Raw genomic sequence first — 10,173 nt, 5'->3', positions numbered from 1 at the left:
ATGAGAACACTGCACATAATTTCACTATGGCAGCGTAATCACGGTTCGGCCCAAGCGTGGAGCGCGTCACGCCATTCGTCCGAATGGCTATATAAAAGCACAGGGGATTTAGGTTATGCTACAGTTTCGCCACCAAATCATTCGCTTGTGTACTCCAATTGATAGCATGAGTTTCGGTCCGTGAGCATTTAGTTTCTACATTTCTTACCCATCTCGCACCTTCATCCCGCTCGTTCACAAGAGTTCCGTTGTGCGTAGAAAGTCAGGTCATCGTCGTTACCGTCGTTGTCGTCTTGCTGCTGTCGTGACTGCACACGCCCTCTCACGTTCATCTTAGTTCACTGTACTCGTGTCACACATAAAAATACAGGGTATACACAAACACACTGTTCAACCTGGTTACGCTTTGCGTAACCCCAAACAATGATGCATAAGCCGCTTTCTGCAAAATGCTTCGATTCCCACAGTGCGCGGGATCTGCGCTATTTCTTTAACTTCTGTTTTTACGCCTGCCCAAACCTTTTGCGAGAATACAACGATAATCTGTTTTCGCGGAGCGAATACATGAACATACAAGAATGACAAAAACGTTTGTGATGGCGAAGACAAGGTTCCCCACCGTCATGATTGCTTTGTAAGGGAATCGCTAATGCGTGGAATGTCTGCAATAGTGATAATCTGGTATATTGTTGCTCGTCAAGACACGAGGCAAAGCTAAAAGGAAGGCGCAACTTACTGACCGTTGTAGAAAGTTGAAAAAGCGATGCAAAATCTTGAGTCAATTACCACATGAAATAGGTAACATGTATATCGTATATTTTTCTTTGAGTATGCTAGTATTTCCCATGAGAACTCAAGCTATTGCTGTTAAAGACACATAGCCTTAACAACAATTTTTCTTACTAAAACATATGTAGCAATAACTTTCACAATATTTGTGCAGCACTCGCAAATGCGCCATATAACTTTCCTGGCCCTTCGGCAAGTCCAGCCACTTTCTCGCGGGCGAGCCTACTTCGCCATTTGTGTGGGCCCATCTTGATGGTGTGCAGTCTGAAATTATGTGCCGTTGGGGCGAATGGGTATGTGCCAGTGGGTTTTAGTTTGCTTTCAATCTTATATCTTGGCATTATAAACACTCTGTCTTACTTATTTTGAATATAAACACTACATAACTACCTAATACATAACTGTTTAGTACAGAACAGTTATGCTATTCATAATATCAATTTCTACAAAACCCCAATGCTTCGAGTTACGTACAAGTCAACAACAGCGGAGTCTGCCATTTCTTTACCACGAAAGTGTTTTATTCTGGGCTCCACCATCAACTTCCGGTAACGGATGTGACGTCAGCGCGAACACGTAAAATATGCTCTCTTTTCGCACAGATGGCTCCGCCTTCTAGGAGCAGTGAAGCGAAGTACTGCATCATGATACTTACGAGCGCCGAAAGTAAGCGTCTCGGTAATCTCAGCGCAGCGAAGGCCCCAACGCGGTGTAGCCTGGCGTAGGTGGAGTAGGCTTTCTGCTGAGGTGACGACGCAGTTTAACCACATGATTTGTCTTTCGCGTGCGATTAGTCTGTGGCGCCTCGTCGCGTATGAAGTGCAGCTTCAACGTGCATTAACAGTGCTTACACGCCGCCTACTGCTTCGCTTGCGATGGCACCAGCTAAGAAAACTGCTGCACTAAGCGGCGCAGAAAGGCAATGACTTCGAGAGAAAGGCAACGACTGCGAACTCTGCCACTCGCATTCCTGAAGCTCGATGCGTCGCAACTCAACTGGCTGCCCAATACACTACGGAGCCAGACCAAGATGCTCGTACTTTCGCCGAAGCGACTTGGCAGCAGGACGCCGCGCGCCAAAGGAACCTGCAACGCGGCCGCTGACCCACAAATGGTGCACCTTTCGCGGCAGAGGACCGTGAATTTACGAAGTAAAAATGAAACAGCTTCTGGGAAGTCACGTTTCACTTTCGTGTCTACCGATTTCGATGAAAGAGCGATCAACCATATTTTTTTCGAATAATTAACGTCGTTGACATCCCTCAATGAAACGTAAGTATCTGCCCATTTATTTACGTTTTATGTGCATTTAGCCCGAGGGCATTACTCTAGGGCGGTCACAACAAGATGTGATCTGCAGAAAGTAAAATGGAGCATTGCACTCCACCAACTTGCAAAAATAAGTTTAATATTTTGGGTCCGAATACAACCCGTATCAGATATTAAGCTGATAAGAACCGATATTACACTTTGACCCGCTTCGGCTATGTCTACGTTCGCATCATACATGTGTACGCAATCCAGCGTATTCAAACTAGTGCGTACCAATCTGAGTGCCTTCTGCATGTGGACGTCATGCTCTACGTACGCTCCATTCCTCAGTTCTGCTGTGACTGTGAAATGGGTACGCCGTGTGTTGTATCGTCTGAAGAAGAACAAGGTGCCTGCCAAGAACGATGGCTGTGAACACAAAAGGGAATGGGCTCGGCAGTGGCAGAAGGGCACCACCGACGATGAGCGGGCCACGGACACCAAGCGTAAGCGTGCTGCTCGCCAGGACCGCGAGGCGGAAAGAAATGCGAACCATCCATATGGCCCGATCCTGCAAACTTGGAACGTTTCACCGGAGCAACGGTCAATCACCACATACACAGCTTCGCTGGTCATCCACGTTCACAGAGTGGACTGGCACTGATTTTTTTTACAGCACTGCCATGCACGCAGACAGCACGCGTTTCTGGTTGTGTGCGAGCGTATAAAGCTATTCAGAGATGTGAATTCTTCCTCAAGGTTGCTTTAATAAACTTTGTATAAAAATGCAGAACGTAGTGTGCTCAGAAGAGCCCTATTGGCGAACAGTTATTCCTATTGCTCCATTTTTGCTAATATTAAAACATATATTACAGTGTGCAGTGCACTGACATATTTTTTTGGATGTTGTAAATAGCAGGGCTTAAAAAATCCTCCGTGAAAATTGTTAGAAGGCCATAGATTTTTTGCAGACCGATTGAAAAATATTCTATATGTGATTTGATTCGCCTCCGCCACTTCGTTCTCCAACACCGCTATTCGCACTCCCCTAGTTTTTTTCTTCTTGTATTTAGCGATGATTTCTTGCGACGCATGCGTAAATAAAAAGAAAATCAAATAGCAGCTTGTAACTCTGCATCTTTCAGCGACTACAGCAATATCTTTGCCAACTTATTGTCCGTCACAAAACGGCTGTCGTTTTCCCATAAATGTAATGTAGGTTTCACAGTAAATGTAATACCTGCTAATTTATTCCTTAACACTAGTATTCCCTGATCAAGTAATCTCTCATAAGCCAGCCTCTTAGGCTCACCATTGCTTCAAAGGCCAGGGACGTCATTATGAAAAATACCCCGTTGGTTAATGGTAATCACATTCTTTCTATACATCAACAGCCTCGAGTTTGGTTCACCAGTCCAGCCATAGGCTGGGTTCGAACATTCCAGAACATAACGTATACCTACTCCCCGCCCTTAGTAGCCACTAATGCATTTCGTAGTTGAATCGTAGTGGAACCGGAAAGGACGTCCACAGTGGAGTACGTAAGCCTCAAGATAAATGATATAGAAGAGATAGAAGAAACACAGTCATCAAATTCCGGCAAGGTCACATTTTTGGATGCGAAGGAGGGTGTACCTCCGTGAACTACTTTTCTCGTCCCACGCCTCTGCTGTCAACTACAACCTCCCGGGTATACGTGCAGCTCTGGTAATAAGAGAAGAGGCTGTGGGCCTGTGAGCCGGAGTCCGGAGCACCACGGCAATAAATTTCCCATGACGACCAAAGCACTGGCCCAGCATCATGGACCTCGAGAAATCGCTTGGCAAGGGGTAAGATATAAGATTTAAGACTCTAATGCCCCGGGACTTCTGGACTCCACGCATTACGGAGCCACTGATAGAGTGCCTGCAAATCCAGGAAAACATGGTTCGCTTTAAAGCATGACGAAGTTTAGCATATTTGGCCGAAATAACACTACTCAGGATCGTGCAGGCATCATTCGAAGTGGATAATGTGTTGTCATCACTTCCACGCATAGCGCACGCAAACGTGCACAGCACAAGAAGAAAGGGAACCGAGGGGCCCGATTTTTATTAATCATATCATAAGAAGCCAACAAACATTGACACCAAGAACAACATAGGGGAAATTACTTGCACACACTAATTGAATTAAAGAAATTATAAATTAATGGAAATGAAAACGGATGAAAAAAACAACTGTCCGCAGGTGGGGAACGAACCCACGGTTTATTGACCAGTTGCCATCACCCAAAAAAAGATCACGTGCTCGTGACGCCTGCGGCAGAAAGGATGTTCCACATCCGCCCCTAGGTTTGTGAGTGGTGGCGCTGGCTAACACTCCCAGAGTTCTAGTTGTAAAACATAAATACCCCAGAAAGCGGATGGGAAAACGGTTCCGCGGTAGCTAAATGGTGAGAGCATCGCACGCGTAATGCGTGCACAGCACAAGTAATTTAACTTTCTCCTTTTGTTAAACTGCCATTGCTGAGCTTTTGCGCGATTGTGTTAGTTTGGTCTGGTTGGTACCTGGCATGTTGTGAAAATACAGCGCAACGACAGGACACAGAAAGCAAGAAAAAAATACAAGAAACAGCTGAACGTCTTTCCCACTATATTTCACACTTCTCTCTCTGTAGAGCTTGGGTACTCCTCCTTTTACTTATGTGTGTTAGCATGCAGCAACGTTATACGCTCCAAGGTGGCAGAAAGAAGTATACAGTCGGCGTCACCCTTGTACAAAGAGCGGGAAGGGCGGCCTCCTGGGCGCTCCGGAGGCAGCCAGCGACGTCTAACGCTGGATAAACCAAGATATGACAGCGTCGGTGTGCCATACACAGTACGCATGATCCTGTTGAACGCGATAACAGGAGATAATTTTTCAGCACATTTTTGTATTACTTGAGATCGCACTGGGACATCATCTTGTGAACGCGTTAGCTTCACTGTCATCTACTAGAGTGCTTCTGGAATAGCGGCGCCTCTGTATGGAAGGATAACCAAAAATCTACGCCTGAAGTCCCTTCGTGCTAATATGGCTGCTTCTGGCGGGAAGAGGTACTCTACCGAAAAAAAAATTGACGTGGTACTTGCAATGGCTGAGATGAATAGGAAGGCTTCATTGGCAATGCGGCCGTACGCGGCTCGGCAACCACACCATCCCCTTCCAACTAGGCCTACCTTCACAAACGCCTTTCGTCGCTTTCGCACAACAGGGTCAGTCTATCGTCCGAGACAGACCAGGACGACAATCGTCGATGAAGACTTTGAAATCGGCGTTGTCATGTGCATAACGTCGTTGCCAGAACTCAGCATCCGGCAGATTGCCGATCAGTGCGGTCACAGCGTATGAACAGTCGCAAATGTGCTAAGAGAGTATAAGTTCTATCCCTATCATGTTTACCTTCACCAGGGGGGGGCTATTCTGTAAGAGTCCATCTAGTGAACTGTCCTTGTCTGCTGGCTCCATTTCTTCAATTGGCTCCAGGATCACGAGCGAGACGCAGGCAGCCAGTCTACTTCGCGCAATGGCACTGTGAATATTCACAACGCGTAATATTGGTCACAAGAAAATACACACTGGCGGTGGCAGCGCAAGCATCAAGTTCGCTGGAGCATGAATGTGTGGCGTGGCATACTAGGAGACAGGATCATTGGACCTTACATTTTTGAGGACAACTTGAACGTAAAGATGTACACGGAAGAAATATTAGGTGTTGCTGTCGACAATTTTGTCTCCAACCTTTCGCTGAATGGCCTACACCAAGTGTGGTTCCAGCACGACAGAGCGCCACCACATTCCTCCACCACGGCAACGAGCTGGCTTAGACACACGTTTTCCACCACAGTGGATCGGGTGTGCAGGAGCGAATGTTGTGGCCGCCGAGATCCGCTGATCTTTCTCCGCTCGACTTTTTTCTTTGGAGCTGCGTTATAGATCCAGTTTATGCAACAGAGTCCAGTGATGTCAATGATATGAATATCAGGATAATATCTGTCTGTGCGAGCATCCATCAAGAAGTACTGCGCAGAGTTCTCAAGTCGACGCGAGAACGGTTTATGCTTCGCGTTGCTGTAGAAGGGAGGTATTTTGAACATTTTTTATGGCATTGACATCTTGATGGGTGAAGTGTTTTCATGAGATTTCTGCATGGCCACACCATGCAGAAATCTCATGCAGAAATCTCAAGTTTGAACACATTGTATATTAGATACTGCATGCACTTGGTAGGCACTATAAATCTGGCACGGTCGTTCATGTAAAAAAGTGTTGAATCCACTGTGAAAAAAGCGCAGCGTGTAATACGGGGCGAGCTTCAATAGGCGTGTGTAGAAACTATAGGGATGGAAGGTAAACTCTGGCGACGTGCAGCGAGATAGATAGAAGACCGAAAATGTCTGTGCCTGAGATTTAACGTGAACGTCAATTGCAGAAGTAGAGAGCGCACGAGGTATATGCGTTTATAAGCACAAGCAATGTATTGGCGTTCAGAAACCTGCTATGTCTACATTAAATGGCGAATAAACAACAAACGTTTAATGGCGGTTGCTACTATACGAATGCTTTGAGACCTATTGCGTAAGTTTCTGCGCGCAAAAATTATGGACCTAGAAAAAAAAGACTTGTTCCAGGAAGGTACAAACTCACGTCTTGGTTGCGTCCCTGATGTTGTAACCACTCCACCTTAGCAGTTGAATCAGCGCTTCCTCTATGTCTTCAAAAAAATGGGGGAGGCGCTGGTTGAGTTGAATTTAATAATAAATACTGAATAGTAGGAGCATGGCGATGCAAAGATACGCCCTACATTGAACGTGCGTCACTATGAACGCCAGGTTGGTGGGGCAAGCATTCGAATGCTATGCGCGACACAGAAAACTGTGTTTTATTAGTGTGTGCAACAAGATACTTCGTGTTCTGACTAATAAACCTATGAGAGACAACATCATTGAGCTATCTTTTTGTACGCATATGAAAATATTGTAAATATTATTAACGGGTTAGGATATGCTGGCATAAACGAACTTATCTGCGGAAACATGGGCGCCCCTCGACTATGGTCAAAAAATATTGTTTGCCTCTCAAAAATCAGCAGCCTCGCAGTTTTTTTCTACTTAACAAAATAAAGATAAGTTGGAGGAGGAGGAGAAACGTTGCTTGCTGTAGGTGGAACTATCAGTGGATGTTACCAGCAATTGCTCTGCCCGAACGCCACATTTCATACCCGGTGGGATCTGAAGTAGAGCACTGCACGGGCCGATTTTTGCGGCCCGGGCCGTTTTTACATTGGGTGGCCCGCCCGAGCCCGATCAAAACTTTTATGGCAAGACCCGGGCCCGGCCCGGGCCCGGAAATAATCTACGTTACCCGCCCGTCCCGGCCCGCCACCCCTTTACCTTAAGCCCGAGCCCGGCCCGAGCCCGACTCGAAACCGGCCCGAACCCGGCCCGAGACCGAAAAATACATGTTTTTCAGAGTTGATAAGCCCGAGAATAACTCGCAGACAGCCCGAGCGCGGCCCGGGCCCGCGTCAAAAAACCCGAGCCCGGCCCGGGCCCGGCTGAAAAAGCACACACCGTGCCCGAGCCCGGCCCGAGCTCGTGAAAAAACTCCTCTACCCGGCCCGGCCCGGCCCACGGGCCGGGCCGGGCCCGGGCTTTCGGGTAAGCCCGAGCCCGTGCAGTGCTCTAATCTGAAGCCCGTCACAATACACCTGGTAACACAAGTGCATGTGGTAGCACAAGCGAATACTAACGGCGAGGGTAGATGTAAACGGCGCACAATATCGTTGTGCAGATGCTTCTGGAGCTGTTCGCAAACAATTTTCGTATGCAGCTAGAGACTCCGATGCCCATAGGGACATGCGGTAGACCTTCGCAGCGATTCACTGTTTCTTTTTCTCTGAATTCTTTTTGATGTTTCCTGATTTGTCATAGCTGAAATGCGAACCGCAGCACCACTCAGGCTTCCCTGGCCTAGCTTTCCTTCTCAACCAGCTACCCTAGTTTCGTAGCAGGTGATGTGGCAGCTCGACCCACGTGATGGCTTATGCCACGTCACGCCGATTGCAGCGCCTGACTTTGCAGTGGTAGAGCTCATCCCCATTACCCTGTCTTGCACGGCCCCTGCTGGAGTTTACCCTGGCCTTGTGCGGATGTGACAAAGTACAGTGGCTTCATGTCTGTGCATTCCCTTAGTTTCACAACATTCACGTGTTGAAAACAACAGCAAACGGAAGTCGCGAAGAGCCTTTTTCGTGGGTCTGAACTGCAACTATTTGTGCGCAAGCCTGTCAGCGGCCTGATTTCCTGCTAGCTGATATGGATATTATCCACCTAAAACCACCGGTAAAAAATTTATCAGTAGCTAAACATCTTCATGCTGTTTTTGAGGAATTACGAAGGGGTGTATTTGCATAGAAAGAATCAGTGATATGTAGTTATGTATTGTAACATGAGGTTGGAAATATCAATGTGAAGCTCTCTTTTCACACCACCGTGATAGAGAGGGCGATATCCATTCCAAATGAATTATCGATTTCTTGTATCCGATGGGTACCGCAAGTATAAGACCTATAAGTATATGATCTTTCATTGTGTAAACATGCTGCACCACACTTCTACGAAATTCTCGCCACTGCTTCGAAAACTGTCAGCTCCGCCCAAAGAACATCTTATTTTGCATTCAGCGCGAGCGTATCGTAAGTTGCATATCAATGGCAGTCGTTTATCAATAACGGAAAAACTATCAAATGCTGTCAGAAGTCGTTTTTCAATAACGGAAAAACTGAGGGACAAGCAACATTCTGGGACTTTGCCCACGGGTGTAATTGCCATGCTTTTCGCATCCTGCCTTCTATGCGTATATCAAATATCTTATTACGCCGCCACATTAAAAAGAAAAAGTTAGCGCGCTTTCGTAATGCCGGTGTCCGCACTGCAATCACCTATGTAAATACAAAATCTTTCTAAACACTGACCGCCATTAATATGAGGAACAGCACTAATAGCATAGTTGCGGCGTTTTTCACTTTGGGAATATCGCTCGTAAGGTGCTCTACTTGCAATATTGATGATGCCGGACGCTTTTATTAGCAGCCCCCAAGAGCGTTTATACTTCTTACACTCGCCAAATGGATCATTCATAGCGCGCAATATAACGGATATAACGGATATGGCTGCTCGTCTGCGTCAACTCGACTTTAGTCACGATTCTTGCCCAACTGAGTTTCAAGCTCGAATGACGGATGTGCTGCATTTGCATTTTAGCAACAAAATACGCTAATGACCCCAGTGCTTTGCGTCAAAATGAGGAGGCGACACCATCCTCGTAATCAGCATTGACACGTGCCATTGTCCACGGCGCTTTCAAACCCTCTTCCCCTTCCTCTATAGCGGGTACGTACGCATCTCCCCGCCTCCTTCGATGATGCGCCATTGAGTCCTGCGATATCTTGACGTGGCTATGATTACGTAAACTGGAGCTCTTTTTGTCGCATGTCACATCGCTTGATCTGAGCGGGAACGGCCAGCCATGCTGTGCCGCCCGCGATTCGCGGCGGATTATGCTTGCCCAACAGAGCTGTGCGCGTTTTTTTGCGGCAATGTTCAATGACGAGAGACGCACCGGCCTCCGGGCACATTGTGAGCGGAATCGCGTTTGTCTTGCCAAGCCAGCCTGCGGCATTGCATCTCGCAGCCTATTACAATGGATTATTTCATTTTGCATGAGCAGCCTAATGAGTCAGACAGAATAATCGTAGGCACTCCCAAAGCTCTGAATCCTTCTCTGTCTGGCTTAATTTTCACCATGCAATATCCGGATTACATATAGTTGTCAACGTGCTGCCGAATGATTACATTCGCTTAGCGAACGTTCCAACTGGCTTTGTCGTGCGAACTTGCCTCGAAGGGAGCGTATAAAACAAATGGTCTGAGCTCGAAGTTGCAGGCAGCTTCGGCAGCCGTTGACGTTTAACAACAGAGTTATGTCATTTGCAGTAGTAGGCAAACTTGGGCGAGTTTGTGGAAGTTCATATGCGACAAGCAGCAGCGCTAACTATAGGTGATGTGAAAGAAAAGAGGATAAAACACAGGCGCTGTCATCTGCATTGAC

General features: G+C 46.9%; 1 pseudogene; it reads right to left on the bottom strand.

Annotated features, from left to right (window-relative positions):
* Window positions 1-2,107: 2,107 nt before the first annotated feature.
* On the bottom strand, window positions 2,108-2,277 carry LOC119443223 (U2 spliceosomal RNA; annotated as a pseudogene).
* Window positions 2,278-10,173: the final 7,896 nt, after the last annotated feature.

This window comes from Dermacentor silvarum, chromosome 2 (genome assembly GCF_013339745.2).
Source record: "Dermacentor silvarum isolate Dsil-2018 chromosome 2, BIME_Dsil_1.4, whole genome shotgun sequence".
In the NCBI taxonomy this organism is placed as follows: domain Eukaryota; kingdom Metazoa; phylum Arthropoda; class Arachnida; order Ixodida; family Ixodidae; genus Dermacentor; species Dermacentor silvarum.
This window is presented reverse-complemented; position numbering and strand designations above follow the sequence as displayed.